Below are 13,355 nucleotides of genomic sequence, written 5' to 3'. Positions count from 1 at the left end.
CCAACGTGGACACCCCAGATTTATTTGATAATGTTGCCTTCATCCTGTTGGGCTATGTAGGAGTCGAGATCATTTGGGAAGGTGACATGAACCTAATACTCGACACCATACTCGATAGGACGGGAAGGGCACCCAGAGCCCTATCGCGCTCAGCGCACGCACTACAAATGCACATCACATCCTTTGGTGTTTGGTACGTTTGGAGAGCTCTCCATCCCCAGACGCGAGAATATACATATTATTCGTCAGTACATGATAGTTCCTCAAGGATTGACCTTTTCCTGGTATCTAGCGTTTTGATAGGGAAGATAGATAAAGTCCAGATACTTACCCGTATATTATCTGACCATGTCCGGTCACCCTGTCGATCGAGTTGGGATTGCCGGTGCCTAAGTACAACACTTGACGTTTTAAATCCGCCGCCCTCCTATATATAGTGTTCAAAGCCGACATACAGGCAGACATTGTGACTTTTTTTCGAGTGTAACAGCCTAGAGGCTACCATGGCGGGGGTCTGCTGGGAAGCTTTCAAAGTGTACATAAGTCGAATGTCCATCTCCAGTACTCAAGGTGATAAGGAATGACCTGAGTCAGTCCGAGTCTAAACTTCATGAGCTGGATCGAGACTGCACGTCGGCAGCCGACCCCATTAAACTTGCACAAATAAGGGAGGAACTTGAGGTTTTCAAGGCACATGCCTTGAGGGAGGTTCACCGAACCAATGGCGGACTATATCAGAGCACGCCATGCCCACAGAGGAATACGCTTGAAAGATTCTCCCAAATTAATATCCCTATATGCTGATGACGTGCTACTATACGTCAGAGACCCTACCACCCACTTGGATCCCATTCTACGCGATATCACACATGTGGGTGCCTTCTCTGGCTTCACAATTAATTATGCTAAATCAGAAATGTTCCCGCTCACTAACACTACACAACAGCCTGTCTCGGAGTATTCACTGTGCTGGTGCCACGGGGGGATCAGATACCTGGGAGTCCGAGTGTCCCTGTCCGACTCTACCCTGCTGGCTGACAACTCCACCGCCGTCGCACAATTGTCAGAATCCAAAATGGCAAGGTGGTGCTCCCTCCCCCTGTCACTGGCCGGCGTAACTCTCCCTCGTCAAGATGATTTAGGTCCATAAACTGCTTTATATTTTCAGCAACGTGCCTATCTGGCCCGGGAATCAATATTTCATTAAGTTACACAGATCGTGTGCACAATTCTTGTGGCATGCGGGTGCTGTTCGCAAGAAATGGCTAGACATGACACTTCCATGCGACAGGGGGGGTCTTACAGCTCCAGACCTAAAACTGTATTGGATAGCTGCAGAGGCCCAGTTTGCCACGTACTGGTACCCGAGTCCACTAGCTTGCCCGCATGTCAAGCTGGAAACTATGGCTGCGCCCCAGGTTAATTCTATGACCTTGATATTCTGTTGTGAGCTTGTGCCGGACTCCCTGCTTGACTCGGTGGCATCTACTCTACTTGCCTGGGGCCGGCTGATAAGCCCCACTGTGGAATATTACCCCTATTACAAGTGGCTCCCTATCTGGGGATTTCCTGGGCTGGAACCTGCGCACGATAGGGCCCTGGCCCGGCACTGGAGCACACTGGGATACCGGGCTCTGACTGATCTCTTTCCTGATGGGAAATTTATTGACCCTCAGACATGGAAGTAGGGCCTCTCTGGATCTGCGCTCAAGCTGTTAGAATACTATAGGCTTCATGCTGCCTTCGATGGCATGTGGCCCTCCTTTCCGGATGAACCTCCTGAGGCCCCAGCGGTTGCATATATTGCTATCTCTAGTGGTGCCTGTGGCGTTGCCTCCTCCCTATATAGATTGCTATTGGCCAGGACTCCAACCCTGCCTTCCAGTGCTCGTACAGATTGGGCAGCTGAACTGGACCTCAAAATATCTGACCACTTATGGCAAAAGATGTGCTCGCACACAAATAGAGTATCCCTCAATTTCCGCTATTGGTGTATGCAGTTCAAGTTACTGAACAGATTATACTACACTTCCCGCAAGATCTCTTAGTTCTCACGCAATGGCACACACACCTGCGCTCGCTGCAAGTTAGAGGGGGCAGATCATCTACACATGTTCTGGACCTGTTGCAGATTGGGAGATTTCTGGGATGGGATCTTGAGGGCTCTTTCTGACATCATTGGAGCGGTGGTTGACCCCAGCCCACTGGGAATTCTGTTTGGAGTGTGGAGCTCTGATGACACCAGACGAATGGCTAGATTTTTAAACATAAGCTGTATGGTAGCCAAGAAATGTATGCTTCAGAACGGGAATAGTCATTCTCCCCCAACTTTTCAGAAGTGACTCAACGCACTTACCTGGTCCCAAACATGTGAAGAAGAATACCTTACCTTGCTCCCGGCACACTCCCGCCCCAAGAACATATGGTCCGCTTTTAACAGCTACCTTGTTGGTCGAGCTGAGAGTGGGTCTGGACCGGACTCTCCTGCGACCACATGAGTGGTTATGGTACATTATTGTGCTTCATATGAGGCTGCTTATTCCTTTTGCAATGTACTACTTGCTTTTCGCCTGAACCATGACCTGCTGATTAATTGACTATGTATTATGCTCTGACATGTGTGTTTGCTGAAAACCTCTGCCTATAAATAAAAACTTTTTTTTAAAAATGACTATGCTTTGCACAATACTTTCCTCATTGATCATCTCCACCCTTGCACAACAAGGTTAGGTGGAGGATAAGGAACACCTGTGGCTGGTAGATGCTAGCAAACATCACACTTGAGTCATGTGGTTGTTAGACAGCTTTAAGAGCATCAGTTTACTTCAGTCTAGCACTGGCTCCTGTTTGGCTGATACCTTGTTCCTTGTTCTATATTCCTAGATCCTAGCTCCATGATCCTTGTTCGTGAATCCTTGGATTTCCATTTGTGTTTGCTTATTAGTAGTTTCTGATTCCTTGAGTCCTTTCTGAGCTTTCCTGTATTTAAGTCAGCACTTTCCATGGTATTACCCAATTTGATCGATTTTAATTGATGGAATGGTACATCTTGCCGTATTCAGCAAGTACCATTCAATCGATTAAAATCAAACAAATTGGGTAATCACTATCGAACCTAGGAAGCTGAGGGTTGTGGGGGTGTCCCCCTCTCCCCATGTTCGGTATTGATGGCCTTGGGGGTTAGGCGGGGTGCTCACTGCTTCCTAAGGATTGTAGGCGGGGGACAGGAACCAAAAGAGAAAAGCGGACCCTATGACGTTGCATCAGCCGCACGTAAGATGGACGGAATGGACGCTGCAGGGTCAGAAGGAAGCAGACGTGCAAAAGGTAAGTGGGGGGTAGGGTGGGGATGTATTGGGAGGCTTAGATATGTGGATTTTGGCTGCAGCTAAATTGGTTTCGCAACGAAATTGACTACGGTCAAGTCCACTGCAAACAATTCTACCACAGCCAAATCACACAGATCCGTTTCCAGTGCTTTCCTGTTTCTGAACATCACTGTTTTCCTTTGTTCTTTAATTCATTGCCCTTTCATTTTTCTGAATTATAAACTTGATCTCCGAGACACCCCTCTTTGAGAGAATTCCTATTCTTGTTCTCTTTTCCTTTACTTCCCTTGGTGGGTAAGGTCGATTTTTGGGCTTGTAATTGTTTTCCCTGCTTATGTTCCTTGGCTCACTCTTGATGTCTGTCTAACAGCACACCATGCCTGAATAGCAGCCAGACAGTCAGGAATGAGAGAGGAAGAAGAGGAGGCAATGGAGGGAAGGTTGAAGGAGAGCTGTTTGTCGGCCGCATAGCACTAGAAGTGAGGAGAGAAGGCTGAGATCAATGAGCTAGAGGGGTAAGGTAGATGTTGAAGAGCCATGGCGAGAGGATAGAGCCCTGACCGACGCCGCCTGTGGAGACTGTGATGGAGAACAGAAAAGGGCCCAGTTGAATCTGGGATGGGCCTTCAGAGAGGAAGGAGATCAACCAGTCCACGGCCAGGTCTGTGAATCCAAGGGTACCACAGAGCCGGTTTATAAGGGTGGCATGATTGACCATCTCAAAGGCAGAGGAAAGGTCAAGAAGGATGACAATGGAGTGGGGGTTGGAACCGAGATTTCAGAGCAAGTCATCACGGGTGTTCAGGAGTGCATCTTCCGTGCCTCTGGCTGCTCTGAATCCTGACTGATGGTCATTGAGACAAGCAACACATTCAGTTTGGTGGATCAGCTGCGAGATTACCAGCTTCTCCAAGAGTTTGCCCAGGAAGAGGGTAATAGAGATAGAGCGGTAGTTAGCCAGACAGAAGTGTTCAGCAGAAGGCTTTTTGAGGAGAGGGTGCACAAGGAAGTGCTTTGGAAGTGGCGGGAAGGAGCCAGTGGCAAATGAGTGATTGCAGAAATCAGGCAAGGCTAGAGCAAGGGAGCTAATGTTGTCCTTGATAGTTCTGGATGAGCAGGGGGTGACCTCTTTGGAAGAGACTTTCTTAGAGAGGACCTGTCTAGAGACCTCATCCGGTGGTATGGGTGACAAAGAGGAGAGTAGGAAGGAATGGGAGAGAGGGCCAAGGGAGGCCTGAGAGTGTGTGAAGGAGGGGTGTAGAGGGGTGTAGAGGAGAGTGAGCGCTTTTGATTTTTATTGTGTAGTAAAGTTATTCGGGCAATCCATCTCAGAAAAGGTGGTCCTGCTGCATCAGTCTTGTGGTCTGCAGCATCTGCCCTGCTGTGGCGCAGAGCCGGTTCAGAGGTCATGTGTGCCCTGTTTGATAGTTGCTGTGACACATCACTGCAGACAGGGGTTTCAATTAAATCCTATACCTCTGATCTAAAAACATAATATTTTAGGCACATCCATCTGGTGGCAGGGTATTCTCTAAGAATAAACCATATTTGATTGGTATGGTGTCAGATAGTGCACACAATTATTAAAGCCACATCAACCTCATATCACACTCATTTCAACCCTGTCGCTCAGGCCAACAATGGAAATGATATGTCATGACTAGACTGCCGGTCTTGGCTTCAGCAAGCAAGACAATAGGCAAGAAGACTGCTTCTTTTAATCCTTGGGGCGGTGGGTAACACCACTCCTCCAGTCCAGGAAACTCTCAGTAGGAGCTTTCCTGGGAACCATGCTTCCAAATGACACACCAAGAGGCCAGCCTCACATCAGGGGGTTGTATACTGCAGGGCCTTTGAAAACTTATCCTTATAAAGTGGTGGGGTTAAAGTTGCCAGAAAAAGTGGGATGGAACTGAACAAAGGATTCACCATCTTCTTTTCTGTGAGCTGCTCTCTTGTTTGTGTCCCCTCTATTTCCTAGAAGAAAGAACACCTGTGGGAGACAAATATAGTTTCAATGACTCTGACCATTCACCATTGAATTGTTTGAATGGATTGAGACTGGATATGACTGGGAGAGAGAGGTGAATGGTCAGAGTCATGGAAACTACACGTGTATCCCAGAGGTGTTCTTTTTTCTATATTTATATCCCAGTTGAGGGAGACACTAGTCCCACCTTTTTCAGGACCTCTATTTTCTGCAAGATAAAGCACTCTATGTATAATGCAAATGGGCCAGGGTCACTTGTCAACGTGATAGGCATTGGACCACTTACAGCTTTTGATCAATCCCCTGTGGCCTTTTACCTTCATAAGGAAGGGGTCACCCGCTCCTTTTTTGATTCATTTTGGACTTACACCAAGACAAGAAGAATTCTTTGGACCTTTATTGAGAGTGCAGTCCATTCCAAAGTCCTCCAGTTATGAGGGATTCTATGTGATTTTAACGAATGAAATTACAGAAAATGAATTAATAACAAAACTTAAATAATGAAAAAATATTGTTTTTCTTTTCTTTTTGAAATGTGGGGGGTCCCCCCAAGCCTTCCATTTCCACATGCTTTTAAACCCACTGGTTTTAACCCCTTACTCCACCACACATATATATATATTTCTAAAATTTGATATTTTTTCATTGTAACTGTTTTCGTTGTTAATGCATTCTCTGTTCTGTATTCGTTATAATTACTGGATACCGTTATAAGGTGAAGATAGATGGATTTCAAAGCATCCTTTAGAATTGGAATTGTTGTAATATGTTGCTCTTCTCCCCTGCTACAGCATTTTGCGTGTTCTGTATTCGTTCCACAAAGTTGGGATTTTGCTAGTGTTTTTACAGGCAGTTATTTTCATATTGGTGTGTTTAATTAAAGTATATATATTTGTATAGAGCCTTGAATGGACATATTTGTTACTTTGCAGTCTTGTACTATTGCCTTTGGGTTGCTACTGTAATGACGTTCACATTCCTCTTAAAAGTGTGACCTGCCCACATTACCACAACAAGTGAAGGAGTTATATCTCTTGACTGTGCCTGTCTGACCTTTATGATTGGGATCACTATTGCAGGAATCAAAATAAAGACTGGATAAACAGGTATCCGCATTGAACTAGGGAGCAGGACCTACCACTGGGGAACGATGAGCTTGTACATAGTGTTCCACAAATCTAACTTCCACATAAGTTGAAAATACTTCTCCACACCTCAAAAAAGCGCCACACTGAGTATTTGTAAAGAGTAGGTTGGTTTATTATATTAAATTGAAAATGCCCTTTACGGATGACACGTGTTTCGACACACCAGTGTCTTTTTCAAATCAGGGCTGGTGGATATGCTAAATCTCAAGTCAAAAGGTTTCAATTGGGTGTAACACACAGTCATGGGTTAAATCCCCCTCCTGGTCCGCTGAAGTCTGCTGCCGTCTGGATTGTCTGGCACTGGTGTGTCGAAACAAGTGTCATCCGTAAAGGGCATTTTTAATTTAATATAATAAACCAACCTACTCTTTACAAATACTCAGTGTGGCGCTTTTTTGAGGTGTAGAGAAGTCTTTTCAACTATTGCTCCAAGTGGTCGGGTCACCAGTGTCCCCTTTTCTTGCTCCACACAACCTGCGACACCTTCTCGAATTGAAATAATAATCAGGCGCATGGTAACTTTGTAAGTTGGTACCAAACAAAAAATCCCGGAGTTGTGGTATAACTTCCACATAAGATGCAAACGTAACATTTTGTCCATTATTTATGACCTCTTATGCTTTTAAAGTCATATAGATGAGTCATAATGCGTATTTATAGATTATAGCAAATGCAGAGTTAATATCAAATAGATATGTTTAATGAACATCAATTGGCTTGGGGAGCCAAATGTAGCTCCTCGTAGATGTTAGTGTCAAGCTAACCAGGCTCTTCAAGGCTACAAGAAGGGGCTAAATAGCTCCCGGCTCCCCTCAATTTTGAACCCTGCTTTTGGTTTGTAGTAGGTTGAGGGCTAAGTAGGTGGTTTAGCAAATACTCATCCTTATTCTTGTGCAGAACAGTAGTAATTTCATCACAATTTTAAAATCCATTACAACTCCATGGGCAAAAGCACACGAGTCAGATCCAACAATGGATCTCCATACTTTTGAATAATCAAACCGGGTCCAAAGGAAAAGAGGGGCATTTGAAGATTTCTTCTGGCTGGACCAGGTGTTAGAACGAACTTGCTCTAGTTCAGAATATGGAAAAGCAAAAGTGTTTTGCAGGGACTGTGGGTCAAGGAATTATATTATTTTGTTGGATGTTTCGTTCTCTTCTTTGTCCATAGTGTAGATATGTTTTGTCATCCTTTTAATATCAAATAATGAAGAAAGACCTTTGTTAAACATGTGTTGTTGCACTTTTTGCAAGTTGGTTGTATCTCTTCAGCTTGTGGCCAATTCGTATAGATGGGGTGGTGTTCAAAAGCCAAGTGACTGCTTTGAGAGATGCTGATGATCCTGCTTGATGTCACCATCTTCTTCAAGGGCCCATGGCCATCTTTTTGCGGCTTGCCTTCAGTGACAGGCTTGAGTTGTCTTATTCCCAACCTATCTTTATTATTTTCTGCTTGCAAGATGGCTGCCTTCTTACGTCATCTGTTGCTTTATTTTCCCTATGATAAGATGTTTGCTGCCCCTCTGGCACGTGTGATCATCTACCATTTAGTGAGCTCAGATTCCTAACTCCCCTACCTCAAGATAGCAACTTCCACCCAATGTCTACTCCCTCGGCAACAAGCCAAGGTGGAAGGACTATTGCCTAGCCTGCTCTTGCCCTCACTGCCTGCCATGTATCGCACATCCCTGCTAAGATCAAAGGAGGGTAAGGCAAACTGCTTAGCCCCACCTTTTGCTTTATGCTACTGGGTTTATCTCTAGTAATGCATACTTCATGCCAGCTTTTCTGTTGGCAAGCTCCAGAAAAACAATCTTTCCCCAAAGAGAGATTTGACATGGGCAATGCAGCATGAAACCGCTCATTATGCTTCGTTTCAAACAGCTAGGAGTGATGAATTACTGCTCCTAACAATAGTTCAACAATCGAACAGTTAACAATAAGATTTAAAGAATGTGTACACATGGTGAATTGCGCTACGTGTTTTGTTGCAAAATAAAAGCCTTTTGGTGTCGTTAAGCTTGCCACATAGTTTTCCTTTGTAAAATATAGCCGGCTACATTTCCACAGTGGCAAACGTTGGCACAGAAATGAAGCAGGTTTCAGCAGCCCAACTCCCTAAGGGTTATTGGGTTGGGGCAAAGTGCCCACCATTTTGCTTGACGGTCCCACATAAGTACACAAGCCCCTCTCCGGTAGGCTGCATTGGTTCCCCTGTATGTCAACAGAGTTACCGATTTGCGGTGCAGAAAGCAAGGTCTGTTTGTTGTTTTCTGTTTTAGAAGGTTCTTCAACCCATGAAATTACTTGCATGCAACGGAATCAATAATTGGTTCAACATTTTCTGTTCCCTGCTGTCAAAAAGAAGATATGGATGAGACACAAAGCAGGCCTGCAATCTTTTGGGGTCTGGTTTGCCTTAATGTTGAGTTCAGCAATGATATAAGTGAGATGGCCCCATAAAGTGCAGGTTCCTGAGAACAGTCTCCACCCGGGGCTGCAATTGGAACCATATGATGGGCGAACAGCGCTACGCAGGGCACTCATACAACATATCGTCTTTGTCCAAGAGATGAAAGTAGTATTTGGGAGAAAATAGAGTTTTTGAGAGAGCTACTGCAAAAAAGGGAGAATGCCTTTAGCCTGAATCGCTTCCCTCTTTTCTTCAGTTGGTTTCTTTTTTCACAGACCCGTTGCTTCTCCGCCTGGTGTTACTGGTTTCCGTTTTTTTCGCTTGCCATTTTTTGCTTGTTCTCTTTGTGGATGTTTCTCTACTGGCAAAGAAGACCATACTGGAGCAGAATCACTAGAATACACATGGCGCCTGATTTACAAAAACACTTCTGAATAGGAAAACCCCATTGGAAACAGGCTTTGTAAATCAAGACCGTGCACTTTAAAACATGTGCAACTTGCGCCAAACCTGTCTAGTCCAAAAGGACAGAGTGCAAGATGCACTTGTGTAACATGTCCTCATATAGGCCTAACACGCCTGTGCACCAAGTTCAAGGGAGTGCAGGTAGGTAGGCAGAGAAAGGGCCTGGCAGCTCAGTAGTCATTAGGAGAAAGGAGAGACTAAGGTGTGGCCTGGGACATGCCATTCGGAGGGACACGCTTATGGAAGAAGCCAAAGTCGCAACATGTGTTGTGATTCGTCACGTAGAAATGTTCCTTGATCTCGAACTGCCACCTTTACTATAGTTCACTAAAGCAGCACATCTATTGGGCATGGTGTCAGTTTCTCTGACAGAAGCATTCTTATTTGCAAACCGTGGGTGGGAAAAAAGGGAGGATACAGGGTCTCCACCTGTGAAGAGAAATCGGCGGTAAAATGGGTCTGATCCTCTGGCATATGTCTCCAGAATGGTTTTTCCAAAATGCACTTGCCAACTTGCCATAATTCATACCGAGTATGTAGAATGATGTGGTAATGGAAAATAATAAAAGCTGGGGAGATATTTGTTTGGGGTGGAAAATATTGTCATGGATTGAAATGCAAAATAATTGCACTATTTTCTTGCAATAAAAAAAAATCCTGAAAGACATGTGAAAGCAATTTCCTCTGTAGACTATTTCTTTTTCATGTGGTATCTTTTCCATTGTCACACTTTCCACACATAAGGGGCACCGCACAACATTTTTTTTCTTATTAAAAATCACATACACGTTCTTGCATGCCTTGCCCTTTGCACATTTTGCACATGAGGTGTAAGAAAGGGATTTTGATTTAGGAAACGTGTGTTTTAAGAAAGGCACAACTTTGGGGTTTTACACGTGTTGCTCCTAATCATTTTTCTTTATGACTCAGGCTCTGCGGGTTTTTTTCTCTGCTTATATCGTGACTTTTTATACGACTATATACATTACCTTTCATTTTGAACTCTATTATGAACTCTTGATCTATACATGTATTTCGTCGCTTTCTCTCTATAGTATATATTTTTCTCTAAGTGCATTATTTCTCTTCTTTATATCCTTGTCACTTGCCTTATACTCTGCAATGTTTTCGTATTGCCTCAATATTACCAATACATGAAACTACACTCACTTCAATGATACTAACCCACCAATATGCATAATCATTTGTGATTTGTATGCAATGTTCTTTCCTGTGCCTAGGATGACATATGTTTTGTGTTTAAAAAAAAAAATTGTGAAATTAATAAATTGCATTTTTTATGTCTAAAACAATCTACTCCCTTGTGTTCCGTGTAAGAGCTAACTGATACATGCTATTTTAGCTCCACTGCTCCCTAAAGAAAACTACCAGAGCGTTAATGACAAGGGTAGCCTTTGACTCCATTTCTTTTTCTACTTATACTCTGCTCTGCATGTACTTGGATTCTTTCTTTTTTATATCTCTTTCGTGTGTGCCATTTCTATGCCTTTGGCCTTTGTTCTGTCTCCACTGGTATCGGTTGCATCTTTGCATGTATTCCTTCTCTTTCTTTCTCTACCCTTCTTTCATTCATTGCTTGCATCTTAATGTATGCACCTCCTTTCTTTGCCCTTGCACGCCCTCTTGACTTTACACCCCTTCTTTCTGCCTGTTTCAGCACAGTGTAGCTGCCAGGACAACAGGTTCAACAAGCAGCGGATGGCTACAAGTGCCACAGTGCCACATTCACATCTGGAGAATGCAATAAGGAATTGGTATTTCAGGCCAATTCATGCATTCTGTAAATAAACATGTTTCCATTTGGATAACATACTTCACAATTTTGTGATAGCTATTTTAAATTCAAGTAAATGCTTGCATCTATTGCCAGGACATGATCAAATTAGTTCCGTGCATAATTTAACTGGAAAGGAAATAATTTTGAAAAAAAGGATAATTTAAATGTGAATTATTTAAGCGTAATGCTTATTACAATCACAAAGAAGTAGCCAATTGTATATAGATAAAAACTATTCATGCGAAAGTAAAACATACTGAAATCTTTCATACAAATGTGCAAAAACCACAGGTCGAAAAAACAAAAGCCACTGATTACAAAATAAATGAGTGGACAAAAAGCGTTTCATGTATTCATCACATACTATGAGAACTTGGGAGGGCCCATATCAGAGGCTTCTTCCATGGGTGCATTTGTGCACTGGTTCCGAGGCCTAGACACAGGCAGAAAGTGGTGAGGGGCCACCACAGGTCTTCGTGGTCACTCCAACGAGAAGAACATTGCAGACCAGCAACTGGGCTGTCACTAGTTAAAGAGCATGCCTAGAGAGCTCCTTCTATATGGCTTTACACAACCTGGCGTTCAGTTTACTTTTGTTCACAAGTCAAGACAATACAGTCTTGTTAATTACAGTGAAACCACTTGGCAAACAAGGCAACTTGGTCACTTATGCCAGGCATCTCATCTCCCCAATTATCACATTCCAGCATTTTACTCACGTTTGCACTGCTGGTGTCTTCTTTACATCCCTCCATCCTCTGGAGTTACCTCTCTCTCTGACTTTCAGTACCCATCTCTTCTTCTCTCTAGCACTCTTAGCAGCCACTTCTCCCTCTTGCTCTCTTATTCTTCTCCTTTAATCTCCCTATTTCTCACTCTGTACCTGTCTCTTGCCTTCCAGCCTTCTTTGACCATTGATTTCTATGCTATTTCTTTTGTTTTGTTATATCGCACAACATCAATCTGATTTCCTCTTATATGACTCTTCTCTACAGTCTCGCTGATGACCAGCAAGCATTGCTCACCATCCATTCAAAATGCATAGAGTTCAATGGCAGCGTTGTGCATGGCTTTGAACCCTACTTCTCCAGGTGACACCAACTCGTCTTGATGGGTCGTCTCTTGCCTAGCGGTGCTTTGCTGAGTTCCTCGAGGATCGATCTTCTCTGCAGTGTTTTTCATCTCAACATGGAGCCTGTGGGAAGATGTCTTACCAACCATGGAATAGGGTTCTTTGTCATTCTGTTTTGAGTGTATTTTTGTATTCCTGATACATTGTATGTTTGTATATGTTGTGCAGCATGTTCTGATGCACTGTTGCGTTTTGTTTGTGCCTTAGAGGAATAAGCATAAATGTAATAAAATCGCCAGACTCGTCAGACTCCACACTGTCCCCATTCACATGTGTGCTATAATGGCTGCTTACCAAATCGCGCGAATAAAGAAATATAACTATATGAGCCCCACCCTGACAGACCTTTGTTGGCTGGCCACTCCTAGCCGGAGTCATCTTCAAAACAAACTCGATTCTCTACAAGGCAGTAACAACCATGGTGATGTACAATTTGCTGGAAAAAAGAGGAGTCCAAAACATTGCTAGAATCCATGCTATCGAATAGAAACCAAATAAATCGAGAAGTCGCAGACTAGAAGACTAGCCTTCTCGGACTACAACAGCCTGCTGCACATTAGACTTGGACTATCACTCCTGCAATTGACAAGGGAACTCAGGTCGCGCTCTTTCATGGACCAACGCTATCCACCACCCGCAGCTCCTCGCCCTTCACCATTGCTCCACACTCTTCCTCACATATCTCTACGATAACGAATTGGAATTGTTCCATACTCCCTAGTCCATTAGTAGACCAGCCTTTTACTAGAGTGGTTCTCTGTCCCCCTTCTGGGTCAACTTTCCTTTGCTCAGTACTTTCATTTGTGCAAAGGCAAATGCCTCTCTGTATAGGCAGCAACCACAGATTGTTGACTTACTTGAAACGTGCCATAACCCTCAAATGCAGACTAGGGTTTGTGTTTATGCATTTCTCATGGTAGTTTACGCATTAATGTTCACTTAACCCTTCACTGCAGTTCCAAGTCACCCATAACAGAAATAGTGTACACCTCAGCCTGTTTTTTTCATTTTTAGTTTTGGGTCTCTGCTGACACAACCAGCAAAGAAACAGAACATTAAACGCATGGGAAATAGTGCCGG

The 13,355-nt window shown here is 43.8% G+C and overlaps 1 long non-coding RNA gene across 1 annotated transcript in view; it reads left to right on the top strand.

Annotated features, from left to right (window-relative positions):
- Positions 1-12,558, top strand: part of LOC138520980 (uncharacterized) — a 328,872-nt gene extending 316,314 nt beyond the window's left edge. Inside the window, exon 3 of the long non-coding RNA XR_011282899.1 lies at positions 12,139-12,558. This is a non-coding gene — a long non-coding RNA (uncharacterized lncRNA). The remainder of the gene's footprint in view (positions 1-12,138) is intronic.
- Positions 12,559-13,355: the final 797 nt, after the last annotated feature.

Source organism: Ambystoma mexicanum, chromosome 1q (assembly GCF_040938575.1).
Source record: "Ambystoma mexicanum isolate Mex_15411 chromosome 1q, UKY_AmexF1_1, whole genome shotgun sequence".
NCBI classification, from domain to species: domain Eukaryota; kingdom Metazoa; phylum Chordata; class Amphibia; order Caudata; family Ambystomatidae; genus Ambystoma; species Ambystoma mexicanum.
This window is presented reverse-complemented; position numbering and strand designations above follow the sequence as displayed.